Source organism: Quercus lobata, chromosome 7 (assembly GCF_001633185.2).
Source record: "Quercus lobata isolate SW786 chromosome 7, ValleyOak3.0 Primary Assembly, whole genome shotgun sequence".
NCBI lineage: Eukaryota > Viridiplantae > Streptophyta > Magnoliopsida > Fagales > Fagaceae > Quercus > Quercus lobata.
Genome location: NC_044910.1, coordinates 40,800,164 through 40,818,071, shown reverse-complemented (window position 1 = coordinate 40,818,071; position 17,908 = coordinate 40,800,164). Strand labels below are relative to the sequence as shown.

At 33.8% G+C, this 17,908-nt stretch overlaps 1 pseudogene; it reads right to left on the bottom strand.

Moving 5' to 3' along the window:
• Nucleotides 1–5,791: 5,791 nt before the first annotated feature.
• On the bottom strand, nucleotides 5,792–15,808 carry LOC115952051 (annotated as a pseudogene).
• Nucleotides 15,809–17,908: the final 2,100 nt, after the last annotated feature.

The following is a 17,908-nucleotide window of genomic DNA, read 5'->3' as shown; positions in this document are numbered from 1 at the left end:
TTTGAGTTTGACAATTGACAAAGTAACCAAGCTAATGCAATATGATTGCAGAGATGACCAAAGGGTTTAATTAGTGTCCATGAGCATGAGAATCTACAAAAATGTCCAATACTCAATTAAAGGCAAGAGGAGGATTGGATCTGCTAAAAGGCAAGAGTTTGGAAAAAAAGGCAAAGAGTATGATGGGATACTTAACTTTTGTTTGAAAACTACGAGGAAAATCAACCTATAATTAAAAAATGAAGCTAAGTTACCAACTTGATATTCCACCTCATCAAATCACCATCATGATTTCATTTAATTGTTCGCACTTTCTATATAAGATAATTTTTATATATATGCCCACAGCATCGAGGTGAGTCAGGTGACACTGCACGAAACATAAGTGGTGTAAAATATCCCACTATAGGAAACTGATACATTATATTAGAGCTTTTTTGATACGTAAAGGAAAAACTAGGAGTAACATGTAAGTAGCAATACAGAGTACAGGCAAGGAATGGAGATACAGAGAAGTGCTGGTTCAGAGTTTCAAGATCCAAGCGATCATCAAAGCAGGTTTGTTTGTTTATGTTTCTTCATTTTGTTGTCTTTACTTATTGTCACGGGTCACCACCACGTTAATATTACTTTTTTTATACAAGATAGAAATTATATTCTAATTTAATCAAAGTATATATGTGTGTAAGGTTCCTCCTGGAGACTTGAACCTCAGCTCTTCCTCCTACACTCTACAAATATTTAAATGCTCATGTTACTTAAATCATCATATTTCACTCCTAAGTCGTAACTAGTTTATATTTTATAATTGTAGCAGGTCACTTCAGACCTTAATGTTAACAGTTTCTAGGATTCAATTTCATGGTCCATTACCTTTTTCTTTTTGAGAATCTGATGGTCTATTACCTGAAGGATCTACTTAATAAATAAAATCATTAAACACACACACAAATTCTTACACATCACCCTTATCCATATTCCTACACAAATGACAATGAAATGGAGAATTGCCATTTTTGTTTCTCATACAATCAATCCCTTGAGTCAAAAGTCATTGGAGACTCTCTATCAATTACTTAACGGTAAGAATTATTTTGACATGATATCAAAAGATTATATAAGAACTAAAATGACTTATTTGAAATGTAAAGAACCATTTTAATACATCCAACAAATGTTAGATAACAAAAATAGTTATTAAAGCTATTTCTAATTAATTGAAATTTGCTATCTAAATTCTTATTTTACATTTTGTTTAAGAGCATCCATATTGGTGGAGCCATAAATTTAACAATATGGCTCCACAAAAAGCTACTTTATCTATTTTACCTTTTCACTTTACAAAACACCCAATATCAGTAATTTTATTTTAGCTTTCAACACAATAGAATAATATAAATGACACGATCAAAAAATATATTTATTACAATAAAATAATATATTCACTACAAAACAGTGTGAACACATGAACAAAATAATATATTTAATATAAAGCAGTGTGAACACACAATTTAATAATACTTTTTTTTTACTATGAGCTACCGTGTACAGCCACTTTGGTTGTGCCATGTAGCTGTGGAGCCAAATTATTTGGCTTTTACTCTACTAGTGTAGCCATAAATTTGTATTTGGTGGTGCTAAAAATAGCGATATAGCTTTTTAGCACCACTAATATTAGAGCATTAGCATCCAAGAATGCAAAAAAAAAAAAAAAAAAAAAAAAACATATTTTGTATCCTCAAACACTACTTTGTCTATTTTATCAACTCATTTTACAACTCACCTTACATCCCAATTTTTATTATGCATACAACCTAATAAAATAATAAAAAATATTATTCTCTCTCTTTTTCTATACTCACTTTTTCTCTTCACACACAACCACATATTAAAATTATATATATATATATATAAATATATTTTTACAACCTATGATCAGTAAGGTTGCATATATGCAACTTTAATTCATAGGTTACAAATTTTTTTCAATTTACAAACCCAGATGGAGTAGGTTTTAGGTGGCTTAGGTTGTAAAATAGCAACTGAAAGGTGTTTACATCCTCCAATGTTAGTGCTCTTAATGCTCTAATTCAATTTGATATTAAATTTGTAGAAATTATATTTGTATGATGTTCTACTTCCCAAACATTTTCCTCCTATTCCCATATCACTATCAGTATTATTATATATCATCTAAAACAACTCTAAGATTAAATATACCATTATCACGCATCGATTTAGTCCTATTATTAAATAAATAAATAAAGAGTATTTAAAGCCCTTTAAAAAAAAAAAAAAATTGTTTGCAAACAAATTAACACACTAAGCTCATATGACATAATATATGATTATTATTTTTTAGCATCTTATGGCATAAGTTTTAGGGTAAACTGCATTTTTCTATCCTAAATTATCACCTCAATTATGCTTAATCCCTTGAATTATCGAAACGCATGATTGACTCCCAATTTTAAAAATATGTTACACTTTATTTTGTTGTTCAGCTTGACGTAATTTAGTATTGAAAGAACAGTTTACCTATTTGCTATATGTTTTAGAGAAAGAGATAAATTAATATTTCAATAATAAATTATATCATACTTAACAATAAAACAAACGGCATAAGAACATTGAAATAGGGTTATAATTGTGCAGGATCAATCATGTGTTCCGATAGTTCAAGGGTTAAATGTAATCGAAGTGAAAGATTAAAGTGGAAAAAAGTAATTTGTCCTAAGTTTTATGTCAACAAAGACACTGCCATATTTTTTTGTTTAAAGAGAGAGGCTAACACGTTGACTACTATTAGTTCATGATCTAGACACTTAGGCCGAAGCCTGTCCAAAAAGCCCAATAGCAAATCATTACCCATTTCAAACTAACAAATTACTCTTGAGCAATTTTTACCGTCTTTTATTAAAATAATAATAATCAAATTAAATAGTGTCTATGGTTATTTATTGGATTTTTTAATAATTTATTTATTGGAATTTGGCTTCTCTAATTCCAAAACAAGAACTATGCCCTAAACGTATGAATTAATTTACGGATATAGATAAGATCTATAGTTTGGCTAGTTATGGACTTAAGGTTTGTATGGATTATGTTATAAGTTGGGAAAGTCAAACTCAATGTCTTAGCTCTTTACTAAAATTCCAATATTTGTAAGTTCTAATTAGCTCAACCAATAAAGTTTCTTGACTTCAAGCATGAAATTTGGAGTTCAAACCCCATCTATAAGGAAAAAAAAAAAAAAAACCAATGATGATAAAGAACAATTATCATAACCATTTCAACCATAAATTTAGTTTGGATGGAGTCTATTCCATCTAACCACTTAAATAATGTTGTGTTATTGCTGCTGATTTACCATCATCTTAATAGTATTCCATGAATCTTTTTCTCAAAAAGAAAGTAACAATTCATTTCTCATTTATATGGAAAGATAATATCTTAACAAATAATTAAGGATGGAAGCATAATGTCTTAACGAATTGTTTATCTCTTCACTTAGTATTGCACTCATTAAGATTGATTTGCTTATGGTTGGAAAAAAAATAAAAAAAATAAAGAATTTTATTTTGATGTGTGTGCACCAGTGAAGAAGAACTCAAATCCTTCACAGCATTCCACAAGCCTTTTGTCTTCCTCATTTCCCTACTGGCTTCCCTGGTTGGACTACACTTTCAGGTCTTGGGCATCTCCCCACTCAAAAGACACTTCACAATTATCTTGCTTCTTATTATGGCTACAGTCGTCTACAGCAATGCCTATATGAGAATAAATTTACAACCTCAAAACAGAGAGTACCTTCCCATATTCAGGTGCATTTGCCTGATTTCTGGAATTATTGCTTGTGAGCTACTTTTAGCAATGATCATCTCTCTCTTCTGGTTGTTCATAATCAATTTATGCACAATCCTAATTGTAGAAATATTGCATCTTTGGTACCAACAAATTTACAAGTATCTCTATCGAACAGCTAGTGTAGTATACAATGCAGTTCGAGGCTTGTTCCAACAAATATTCCAATCAATTCATCTAACAGCTTCTCATGTAGTTTCCTTGACTCGTCGCTCAACAGAACGACAAGATGTAGATCAGACTGCAGGTAATGTATAAGTGATCCGCTCTTGTTCAAGAGGAATTGAAACAACCCTTATATACTGTATAGGAAGTTAAATTAGTAGAATTTGTGCATCTTTTTTCCCCTTTGAATGTGGGTTTATTTTCACTTCATTGAAACAAAGTAGGGTTAATTATAATAGCATTGACACAAGATTTTGTACTTCACTAAAATTTCAAGGATCCCAACATACAACCGGTTAGATAATAAAATCTTGCAAATGCAAATTTTCAACAAACACAGGAAAGCAAGCTGCCAGAATTAAATGCCACAAAATTATCTCATGCAAAACTTTTAACAAAAACAGAACTTCAACTGCAACCCACGGAAAAAATACAGTAAATACATTTAATATAGGGATTTACCGGAGCTCACTTTATATAGTGAACATGGCAGTGCAAAAAATATATAGCCAAAACTATTGAGAAATGGCAACAAAGAAAGTACAGGCTCTGACAAGGAAGACAATAATTTCACTAGTATAATTTCATTCACTTTGGTTTGCTATCAATCAACCATAATGATAACCTCAGAATCACGAGGAATAACTCATTTAATTTTACAAGCAAATTACCAAGATTTATAAGTGTAAGGTTGAATTTAATCAACCATTTTGTTGGTTTTATTCCATGTCAATTTGCTTGTAATTCAACACTTAGAAACCCTGTATTTAGGTGGGAATCATATAAGGGTAGTGTGTAAAAGAGTGTGAAGAAATGCTCAAGAATGTGCACTAAAGCAGGGACTCGCGACTAAATCTCGCAGGTGGCTCGCAACTGGCAAGCCGCCAGATGATGCACATGAGTGAAACATGCAGAGAAGCTGAACCGTCATGCCAACTGTAGCACTACAGGACAAAAAGTTCAGACTGGCCATTCAGTTAGCTCGCGACTTGGACTCGCAATTCAATCAAGTCGCGAGGCTAAGTCACCAGTCCACTCTGTTTCGGAAAAACTGACTCTTCACATTCATTTCTCACTTCAGTATAAATACCCCTTATACCCACGAAATATTGAGAGCTTTCAGAGAGAATTTTGAAAGAAAAATTATAGAGAAAAACAAGATTGACTCATTCACAATCTTTACATAGTAACTCCTCAAATTCCTCAACTCTCATTCTCTCCATTATTAAATCCTTAAGAGGTACATTAGTCAAAACATTTTCTCACCATACCCATATCTGTGAGGAGGCTGTTTGGTGCTTGGGAAGCAATTAGGAAGAGAGCAATTGATATTGGTCGATGCTATGGGTTATAGCGGAATCCAATAAATTAAAGAAGACAAAGGTTCGGCGTAACCTCGTTGGAGCAAGAAACTTGGAGGGCTTAGATACACTAGGTAGATTAGGCTTGGAGGGTCTTCTACTGTTCATGTATCCCAATTTCATTCTTTAGTGGATTATTGACTACTTAGAGGGCAGCGGAGAGATTTTACACCGAGGACTTTGGTTTCCTCTTCGATAACACATTGCTATGTTGTCCTTGTGTTTGCATCTCTCTTCCCTTAATCTTTACCATTTAATTTCTGCTGTGGTTGTGATTTTATTTTGTTTAAATTGTTTTATCAATTCTGTTTTAGCTTATGTTCATGTTCCGCACATATATTGTTTGATAATAAGCTTGAATTGGTAATTTGTGAATTAAGAGTCTAAACGTTCAAGGTGTTTTATACACTAATTGAACATTCAATAAGCAACAGAATAAATGAAAGGTCTGCTCTCCCAGGATATCTAGGGAAAGGAATAACGTCTTTGATATTCTCAATGCTAGTGGCAAAAAGAAGCATGCGTTGAAAGCCAAAACCAAAACCACTATGTTTTACTGTTCCATAGCACCACAGGTCAAGTTACCACTCATATGGCTCAAGAGGCGGCCCCCATCTCTTGTATAGAAAATAATGCATCCCAACAAAATTGCTTTCACCAATTCAAGGAAAAATTATTTCTGTGGATCAACATCTAATTGAGGAAAATAAATGTCAATTTTTTAGGGAAAAATGAGTAGTGAAACAAATTTAGCAGCTCTTGGATATTCCCACCTCTTAAAGTCACAAATCAAGCACAACAATTCTCATACCTCTGCAGAATAACCTCATGATGCTTCTCCCTTTGGCTTCCTCCAATTAACTCTCCCACCTGAAATAAACGACAAATATCAATTTGTTCATGTACAAAGATGCTGCAAAAATTAAAACTAGAATCAAGTACATGGAAACCAGACAATAAACAAGTAGAATAAGACAATGTACCTTTGGTACAAGGACATCCGTAGCAGCCACTGTCTTACAGTCATCATTAACCTTCATGTTAGAATGCCTTCATATCTTTTGGGTGATTATAGAGGATGACAGGCTTCTGAAACTCCACCTCTGTCAAGTATTTGCAAAATTAGAAAACCCAGGACATCAGCAACCGCTATTCAAGCACAAGGAACCCATAAAAGACAGTCACAGACCTTTCATGTTCGGATGCTAAATCAATCCCCCATTCAATTTTATTCTCAAAGTTCCTGCCACTTTTCACAGCCTCTTCTAGAAGTTCAACAGCCTCTGTATATGAAATCTGCTAAGAGGGGGTGGAAGATACCATTCTTAGGCGATTTATGCAAGTTTTATCAAACATATCAGCCATAAACTCCATATCATCAAGGCAATTACCAGGTAACCACTGACACAGAAAATTCACATATGCCTCCGCATGGTTCATATCATTTTACAAAAACAGGAAATTTAATTTTACCAGTGTACTATATTTCACACTACATGAATATATGTGCACCTCAAATAGATAAAACAAGGACATTTCAAATAATATTTTCATGGATTTCTTAACAGCCTATAAGCCTATTGCATAACAAAGCATTTTAACATAACAGTTTGCATTGCAATCCCAACACGTAACAATTACTGATAAAACAGTGTAAACAGATGAGCAAAGGGGTGTGAAATGAACTCATTGGAACAAAATCCTATTATCTTGAAATTCCATCGCTCATACAAAGCCATGTCAACGTTGATGCATTCAACAACAATTAATTTATTAAATTATTAAAACGGAGCTGGCCACACCAGGATCTTCCACACATGCAAACACCTATGCACATATTCATTTGAAGCATTCGATTGAACTTCCAAACTCCATTAGTCATCCTTCTCAAACATGATAAATATCAATGAGCAATTGAGCATACTACATATAAGTTTCACATACCTTGAGTTCTGCAAATGCCTTGATGTGTGAGTGTTTTCACATTTCAGCTCTAAAAGTCGGCCCAGACGTATAGACACTACTAAGAGTATATGCATAAGATTCAACTTGTAATTGGCCAGAGACAGTAAAAAATGCTTGGCGGGCAAAGAAATCTTGGGTGTAATCAATCTTCCAGTCCTTTATGGGAATACCAGGTTTAAGCTTTGATCTCTCCTCCAGCTTTGCCAGGTTCTCTTTTGCTATTTTTAGTTCAGCCACAGAAGCAAGAATGTCCTCCTTTCTCGCTTTATCAGATTTCAGTTGAGCGACAACTTCTCCTTTCTCCTTGACAAAAAGCTCAGCAGCTTCTATATCGGCTGCTGATGGAGGAGGATTCTTGATCAATTCCTTTTCCAACTTATCAGCTTCACTAGTCATAGTTATAACTAGAAACATTTCACCAGCACCCTCACAATCACTAGTGGTGATAATTAGAGTGTGAACATAAAGGAATCCTTGCTTCTGAAAGAATGTTTGTGTTGCATATGCAAGAGCATTGCCGATTCCAGCTACTGCAAATATCTGTAATCACAGCAAAATATATTTAGATAATTACAAAATGGTAAAAAAGATGGACATCAGAACCCAATCAGCATGTAATATCCATATGTTATCCTGAAGTGGTAATCGATAAGCAATCAATTTAAATTTGCAGAGTACTAGTTCCTTATATAAACATTTCATCCTTGTATTAAGCGAAAATACAGCCTTAGAAATATATAAAGAAACAAAAAAAAGCCCTACACTTTCTTGTCTCTACGCAATGATTCGTTTAAATTCAATATCAAACCTCCAGCAACATTATATGTCAGCCAAATATTTGTGGAAAGGCCTTATGCCATTTTTCAGATTAAGATTAAACTTAACCTGTGACATTCAGAACAATATCTACAGTTAAACTCAGAACTTGAAAAATAAATTTCAATTTTCAAATGTTAACCCAAGTGTAATTTGCTTTGTAATTAATTTTTTTTTTCTTCAATGAAATTATTGCAAATCAAAAACTTAAAAAGAGGACAACAATTTCTTCAAGTTCCTTTCCTTCTTGCTGTAAAAAAACTTAGGCAATTGTCATGAAGCAAGACCCAACTGACATTTAAATGTGAATCAAACTCTCACATGCATAACTTCTTTCTTTTAATAAAATATACATGCATATAACAAAAACCCATTCCAGAAATTCGCCAAATTCAACACACTATTCTAACTCCAGAGTTTCTCTACGACTCTACCAAAACCCAATAACTTGCTTACTATCAGAAACCAACGCAAAGAAATTTCTTTGTTTAGTGTAAACTCTAAAAAAAATAAGCATATTCAAGAGAGAAAAAGAGATATATACCATGTTGATTCTGGAACGAAGATGAACGAAATCCCTGAGAAACTCCAGGGTGAGCCTAGTCTTAGGCAATGGGTACTTTGGCCACATGCACCACTTTCTCCACCAGGTCCCGGAGCTCCAGCTTCTGCCTGGTCCCCGCCGGAGGCAGTTTCAGAACGCCGTCTACGGCGAAGCAAGTGCTTTGTTGAACTTGCGTTAGTCTTGTCTGTTTGCTGGGTCGTGAGGTGGCCTCATTGGTGGGATACGCTTTTGTGAACTCAAAACACTTTAGAGCATATGCTTTTCATGCAACTATTCCAGTCCAAGGATTGTTCAAAGTACAACGGTACTCACCTGTGATTTTTAGAGTCTTCATGGAGCATAAAGAAAGCTTGGAAGGAGCAAAATGAGAGACCATCCAAAGATGTGGTCTGGTCTCCCCCTCCAAAGATCAAGCTAAATCTTGATGCTGCAATCCGTGAAGAGAAAATCACCGTTACAGTTGTGGGAAGAGATACAGCTGGCAGCCTTTTGTTGGCATGGTCAGAGCAATTCGAGAGTGAAAATTCCCTGATAGGGAAATGAGAGCAGCTTGGTATGCCATTAAGTGTGCTGTGAATGAAGAATTTCATAATATAATCTTGGAGGGAGATACAGGAATGTCATTGAGCCGCTGAAAAAGTAAGATGTAATCCCATATTGGAGTATCAGGTCTACTTTAGAAGATATTTTGTTATTTGCTAATTGTTTTTCAAATGTTGAATTTTCTTTTGTTGATAATGTATCTGCACATTTGCTAGCCCAATAGGCAGCCCTTGTAAACAAGTCTGGCCGGTTCCTATCTCCAATATGCCTTCTCATGTTTCTCAGGCCTTTGTTAGAGATGGGTCTAGGCCCAATCTTTTTGTTTCTCTCCTGTTTCAAGTTGAGTTTTTTGAGCAATAAAGTTATTATGAAGGGATTCCCAACCCCCGCCCCCCAACAAAACACAACACTAAGAAACGTACTTATAAAATGCCCTTAATTTTAAAACTCTACGGTAAAATGTTCCTATTTTTTAAATCTGATTTTAACAAAATCGAGTTTTGTGTATATTTTTAAGTGTAATTCGACATTAACAATGTTGAGTTCCACTTAAATTTTCAAAAAAAATTAAGTGGCAAAATATGCATAGAATTCAACATTACTAATGTCAAGTTTCAAAAACAGAGATATTTTATTAAATAATTTCAAAACAGGAATATTTTGCTGTATAGTTTATAAATTAAGAGCAAATATCATTTTCCCTAAGTAAGGGACCACATTTGAATATGATACAGAGAACTTTGAAAAATTGGCCTGGGAAAAATTTCCAAAGCTTTTTCTTGACAGAAATTAAAGTTCAATTTTTTGAGAAAGTCAAACTAGATGCTTGACACCTCCAGAAGCAATACAATGAATCGGTATTGATAGAAGTCTAGGTGTTAATGTTGTTGTCAGGAGACTCAGGACTTAGGACAAGAAAGATACATATCAAATTCTTCAGATTAGGTTATTTAGATTTCGCTCATGCCAAAATAATAAATCAAAGATCAAACTTCATTTTCTTATCAAATGTGCACTTTTTTTTTTCTTTTTTCTTTTTTCTTTTTTCTTTTTTATGGCACATATTGAATTGGAAATAATGACTAATATTACCAACCTTTTTCGGACCGTATGAACCATCTAAATATATGACTTAGTTTTTATTTTATTTTATATATAATAAAAAACATATGAATAGTTGACTACAATATTGCAACAAATCGCAATCTCTTATTGAAGCATTCTAAACAACCTTTTTCTTAATCAATTTTTAAAACTCAGTTTTCTTTATTATATGAAAAACTCGTTTAATGTATTTAACATAACTTATTGGAGCATAATTCGCAATATTAGGAATATTACAATCACCGCACGATGGTCACTCCACAAGTATAAGTATTTGTGGAGTATGGGAGGGAAAAGGGCCGGGGTTTAAGTTGCCAAGAGGGAGGCTTCACATACATATATACTTAGATTAGGTTAAAGTAAAAATTTTATCTTGTAATAAATAAAAAATAATAAAAAAAGAAGAAGGAATATTACAAAATTTACATGAGCCTTACAAATTGATGTGCAACTTGCAACTTTTTTTTTTTTTTGATAACCTACAAACTTCGTCGAATCAAATAGAGGTACCTACAATAATCCGATCAGCCTTGCATACATCCAAGATGACTTTAGGGGTTTCATGCTTTTTAAAACCAAAAATAGCTTTTAAGCCTAATAGCAGGCTTGGCAACAGCATGGGCTGCAGAATTTAGTTTTCTCCTAACCCAATTAAATTTACAAATAGAAAAATAATTTTTAAGTTCAAGAAGATTACAACTTGTAACTATTTCCAAAATTTATTAACATGACGTCAACCACATTCATTTTCATGTTCACTTAAAATGCACATTGGGAGCATATATGAGGACCTTAGATTGTAAAACACGCCTAGGCTATGCTTGGGAATTTCTTAACAATTCAATGGCCAAGTGAAGTGGTCTATGCCAAAGAATTGAGATTCATGAAAGGCATCCAATTCATCTTTGACTGAGAAAGAATATTTTGCAATGTCACCATCAATGACAACAGAGTTGTGCATTTCAAATGCCATGTAAACATCAAGTGAGCCACTCATGGCCAATTGCACATGGTGGATGTCCCAATGTGTGTCTATGCATGTAAAGTTGCCTAAATTTAAACATGAATTTGCACGTTGCTAATTAAGAGATTCACAAGGACAATACAGATTAGTGAGTATTTAGATATTGGCACTACAAAGTCTACAACCAGCATCGTAGCAGTTATGGGCTTTTTTAGATGGGCTGCATATGGCAGCCTAGCTATGCTTTGTTGTGTTCAAGCAAGAAACCAAGAACAAACAAAAAAAATGAGTATTTGTATGTGAAATTGTGAATAAATGAGAGAGAGTATGTGTATAGTAGAGTCTCTTGTTGTCGAACAAGAAAAATGGAGTTTAAGAGAGCGTTTGGATTCGGCTGAAAAAAACTGCATTTGCGTTTTGTCTGCTTTTTTTTTTTTTTTTTTTTTCACGCGTTTTGGAGCGTTTTGGGTGTTGCGGCTACTGTTCATGCACTGTTCAATGAATAGTAGCCGCAAACTTTGACTTTTCAAATTTTTTGGACCAATCACAGCACATCATGTACTGTTCACGGACCCACAAATTTCACTTTTCAGCAACTTTTTCATTAAAAATGGGTCCCACGATACTATTCACACATTTAAAAATTATTTCGCTACAGTGTTTTTCAGTTTTCAGTTTCAGTTTTCAGTTTTCAGCTGTATCCAAACGGACCCTAAATACCGTTTAAACAAAAAACTGATTAATATCTTAGCCTAAAAAATGAAAAAAAAGATAACTTTTTAATTTTTTAAGGAACCCTCCTTTGTTAACTTTATTGGACAGTGAAGTAGATAGTCTCTCTTCCTCAAACTCCTCTATTAACCTTTTCTTAAAAAAAAATGGTGTTATTTAAAATAAAAATCAAATATATTTTACCTATTCTACCCCTTTGTTGACATTTTGATTATCTTTTAACCACTTAAGAGTACAACTTACTCCATAATAAACAATAGCTCCCATAATATTACAGTTTTCTAGCCAAAACAAAAACACTCAAGATTATCAAAAAAAACAAAAACACTCGAGACAAATTTTTTTTAATGATTCAATAGGATTAGGTATTTTTCTTTTTTCAAATTTTTTTTTTTTAAAGTAAGGACAGTGCTATAGTAGCTTTTGAATTTGAACCATAGGTCATTATCACATCCACAAGGAGTTAAAGATTTTATTTTTACAAAGTTAACGGATTCTCTAGTAGAGACTTGCCTAGTCTTCCCCCCCCCCCCCCCCCCACCCACCCCCAAAAAACCAAAAAAAAAAAAAAAAACGTTTCTCTGTCAGTATCCTGTCCCTGAAAAGCTGGGCCGGCCCAACTTGCCCAAATCTCACTAAATAGGCTACAAAGCATACCCAAATGCCATTCTCGCTTATCCTGCAGTCTGCACAAATTGCTAAACGCTCTCTGGTTTGCTAGTGCGTGCACTTGGGCCTTAGCAATTGGCACCCTCATGCATCTTATTATATATATATATATATATATATATATATATTTTTTTTTTTTTTGGTGATGTCTCAATTTGATTGATTCTGTGATATGTGTGGATGTGTGATGAGTTCCACATCGGACATTTATTGGATAGATCTAAGCTTTATTAACAACTACAATGGGTCTTAATTTTGACTAGTCATTTTAAGGTAAAGCGCAAATGTGATTAACGTTTTTCCTTGAGACTAACTATTGTAGACTTTAATCCATCACTTAACAAACTTCTGGGTTTTTCTATTACGATGATTTGGCCAGGATTTTAGTCTAGAGGAGGCAAAATTAAAAAACAATATTAAAAGTAAAATTAATCTAAAAAATATTAATCAATAATAATAACAAAATAAATAAACAATTGCAAAAAAATATGAATATATTTCATAGTATTAAAATAAATAAACAAAAATAACCAATTCATAGTCATAGCTACTACAAATTTTACAAACTAATGTGGTAAAAATATGATTAGTGCTACTTAAACAATATAATGAATATATGTTTGAAATTATTTTTTGTGGTTGGTGAGATGCCAATTTGTAAGACATAAGTAGTAAAATTTGTAATATCTCTAGTATCACTTAATAATAAAATGTTGTGAAAGATATCATATTAAATAAAAAAGAAAAAAAAATAGTGAAATAGGTGCAATACTGGGATAGACAAAAGCTGCTTATAAGAATGGTGAAATTGGTGAAAAGGTACACGGTTTGGTCTTTGAGAGTAACTTCTTTCTCTTGTGTCACTTTCAAGTGGGAGTTCTTTTTTTCTTTTTCTTTTTTTCTCTATGTCAAGGAGTAACTAGAGTAGACTACATAAGCAAGGATATTTTAGGAGTCAGGGGGGGCACCTCCCCCCCCCCCTCTCTCCCCCCTCTGGCTCTGCCCCTAAGAGCACTCACAGCAGAGGAGGTATAAAGCTATATTGCTAAAATTTAGCTCCACACACACAAAATTCACGCTGCAGCAGTGGAGGCAAAAGCTAAATTTTTAGATGATTTGCTACAGTGCACATCTATATATAGATGTGCACTGTAGCTGATAGCAAAAAAAAAAAATTATATTTTATTCAGTTAATTGATTAAAATATACACTTTCCGTTTTTTTTTTTTTCCATTCTTTCATGCCTCTCTCTCTCTCTCCATTCACTCTCATCTCTCAAATTCTCTGTCAACTCCGGTCTCACTCTCTCAACTCCGGTCACCGATCCATGAAGCTCAACTCAAGCTCACTCTCTCAACTCCGATCACCGACCCACGAAGCTCGCCGCCGATCGGAGTGCCTGACTGGGAAATCCATGGAGCTCGCCGCCGATCGGAGTGCCTGACTGGGAAACCCATGGAGCTCGCCGCTGATCGGAGTGCTTGCATGTGGATATTGGTTCTTTCACGCCGCCGATCGGAGATTTGGGTTTTTTTTTTTTTTTTCCTGCTGTGGACTGCTACGGAGTGCTTGCATGTGGATTTGGTTCTTTCACGCCGCCAATGGTTGTATCACGCTGCCGATCGGAGATTTGGGTTTTTTTTTTTTTTCCTGCTGTGGACTGGTGGCCGATGGTGGTGGTGGTTGTGGATTTGTGGGTTCGATTTGGGTTGAGTTTTTTTTTTTTTTTTTTTTTCCTGCTGTGGACTGGTGGCCGGTGGTGGTTGTGGATTTGTGGGTTCGATTTGGGTTGGTGTTTTTTTTTTTTTTTTCTTCTTTCCTGCTATGGACTGGTGGCCGGGGGTGGTGGTGGTAGAGGAGGATGTTTGTGCTGTGGTGGTAATGGTGATGATATATTATTTTATTGTAGTAAAAATATTATTATTTTATTGTAGGAGAAATATTATTTTATTGTGATGAATATATTATTTTATTGTGTTGAAAGTTAAAATAGATCCACTGCTGTAGTATGTATATAGGTAAAATAGATAAAATAACTTTTGGTGGAGCTAAATTGCTAAAAATTTAGCTCCACTGCTGTGGATGCTCTAATGGCCTGTTTGGAAGTTCAGAGAGGGAGGAGAGTAGAGGGGAATGGTTCCCCTCTACCTTGTTTGGATGTTTTTAAAATTAGTAAGGGGAAAGAGAGTAATTAGCCCTTCCTCTTATTTGAATGTTTTAAAAATTAGGATGGAGAGGAGAGAAAATTATTTAAATAGAAAAATTTACCCCTGTTTGAAAATGGACTTGCAACATTAGTCTATAATTAATTTATCAGTTTTGTAAAGTCTTGAACTTGATTATCGTTCATCCAAATCTTAGAATATAAACACGAAACCACGATTTTCAACAACTAGTGCAATTTATACGTACAAACGTGTATCTAAAAATTCTATTATTATAGATCATACCCAAAAAAAAAAATTGCTAATTAAAAAAATACAAGAGAAATTACAAATTATGATTTTTTTTTTAAGTACTAACATATTACGAAAAATCATCAACCAAATTAGCCTACTGTATCTGAAATTCAATAATTAACATGTTAATTTCTTGAACAAAACGCACATAGCAAGCCAAAGTTGAAGCAAATCCATAAACTTTAGCAGATTTTTCGTAATTCAAAAAAAAAAAAAAAAAAAACCGAAATGCTTAGTAGACGGTTTGGTTGCCGAGAAAGAAAGAAGAGAAAAAGAAATGATAGAGAATTTGACGGACCAGCAACGCCAGCACCAACGATGATAATGTTAGCGTCGGCGGCGTTAGCAGATCTACATTCTCCGTTAGCGGCCGCCGCCGCTACGGCGACGCAGTTCACCGCCTCGATTCGCACCTCTCCAGCGACCTTTTTCTTCGCGGCGATGAGCTATAAATCGCAACGACGAGTGCGAAAACCGAGACGACAATTGCTCCCAACGCATACTGATCCAAAGCCACCGCCACCGATGAATGTCTGAGCCCCAACAAATGCTCAATCTCGTGCACAGCCACCAACTCGAGATCGATCGCCGTGAGCGACATGGACGACGGCGTTGAAGAAGAAGAAGTAGGCAGAGGTAATGGGAACGATAGTCTCCACTAGCAACGCATTAATCAATTTGGGATTAGTATCGACCAATACCAACTGGGTTGAAGATCAGAGCATATTCATATAATCGGAGCATTAATTCCAGTCAACACTTTTGTTTGTTTATTTTTAATTTTCTCAGGAAACAAACAAAGATTATTTATATAATCGGTTTGTAATTTTGTTAATTTAAAAAAGATAAATTGGAGAATTCATTTGGTCAATAATTTATCTACTCTACTGTCCCTTCAAATCTCTCCAATTTGAGGGAATTAAAAATGAGGGGTTAGAGGTAGTTGAAACCCCTCCCCCTCCTTCCTTAAAAAACTTTCAAACAAGGTAATTTAATTACTCTCATTCCCTTTACTTTACTCCCCATTTTTTTTAAACTTCCAAACAGGCTATAAATGACCATCATTATTAAACTCAAAATTCAAATATTTAAATCTTACAATTATACAATTTAAAAACTCAGAAAATCAAACTTTATAGGTAAGATGGACTCACCAAAGCTTCGGCTATGATTCAAATCCCGCCTCCGACTATTTAACAAGGAAAAAAACATTCATTCTTTATTGGCAAAGCTTATAATCAACTGAGAAAATAATTTTATCTCCTATGTTAAAGAACCTTGTGTGTGCTGTTTCTTTATTCTTTCTAACAAATTGAATATATATATATATATATATATTTTTTAAAGAATTATCCTTAAATTCAAAAAATATAATAATCTAATATTTTATTGTTACATTACTATTAGTTATTTTAATATTTGTAAATCTTATGATCTTGATTAAATTTTAAGATACGAACATAGAAGCCCTTCCACCAATATCAAGTAGAATTTTGATTTTAATGACCTTGGTGTTGGTGACTCTATAATTTGATCATGGCTTATGTTTATGAAATCTCATTTTACAAATAAGTAGAGCTGAGTGTCGAATGATTGATGAGAACTTATCAAATTGTTTTACAATATCAAATATTGCACCCTATACTAAATTTTGTGGAATGTTGGGTATCAGTCATCACCCATCGATATCAATATCATAAATGTTATCTCTCTTTCTTCGTTTATTAAAAGATAATGAGGCCTTAAAGGAGATCTTATGTTTCTTTGTTACTATCATCCTTGTGTTCCCATGTTACTATCATCTATAAATAGAAGCGGGATTCTCTCCAAATATTTCATAATAAAGATTTTATTTCTTGAATTTAACAGTTTACATACTATTACATCATTTAAAATTTAAATAATGTAGCACTTAATATACCTTTAAATTAATAATATCTCATCTAAACCATAAAATAGCTAGATGCATTTCAAATGTGAAGGATCATTTCCGGAAAGATGAGTGCTCATCTTGATCAAAATATAGGATACTTCTTTGTTCAAGCAGAATATCTCATCTACTTCTCTATTCCTAACTATGCAACTTAATTCTCATCTACATACCTACAGTAAGTAAACACACCCCCCCCCCCCCCCGCGGGTCTCACCCGAAAGCACTATATGTTAGAGTTCCAAAATGATAGGAAACAATGATTACAAGGATAATGTGACATTGAGACATGTATTAAATACTATCTTTTACTTGATCTTGTCCTCGCTCAAAAGAGTTTGCTATCATGTTAATTCAAAAGAATTCACCTTCAGGTCCTTCGTGATTTATTTTCAAAAAATTATAGTTTATTTTTGTATAAAAATAAATTTGTTCATATACTCTCAATAATTTTTTTTTTTTGTTAGTATTCCTGTTACTATATGTACCCTTCAAAAGCTTTGTAAATCCTCTATGTATGACGAGTCTTTAAATATTTATTCACATCATTTCCTTCCATATCACAATCTACACAATATTTTTTTAACATCAAGCTGGATGTTTTGTTACATCCCTTCTAAAGTACTCATGGGATCAAGCATTTGGATGATAAAAGGTATTGCACAGAATGCAATTGAATCCGATCTCAGAAGAAAAATGTTTAAAAAATGTATTTTTTCTTTTTCTTTTTTCATTGAATACCCTTTTACAAACATTTTGTATGTGATCCAA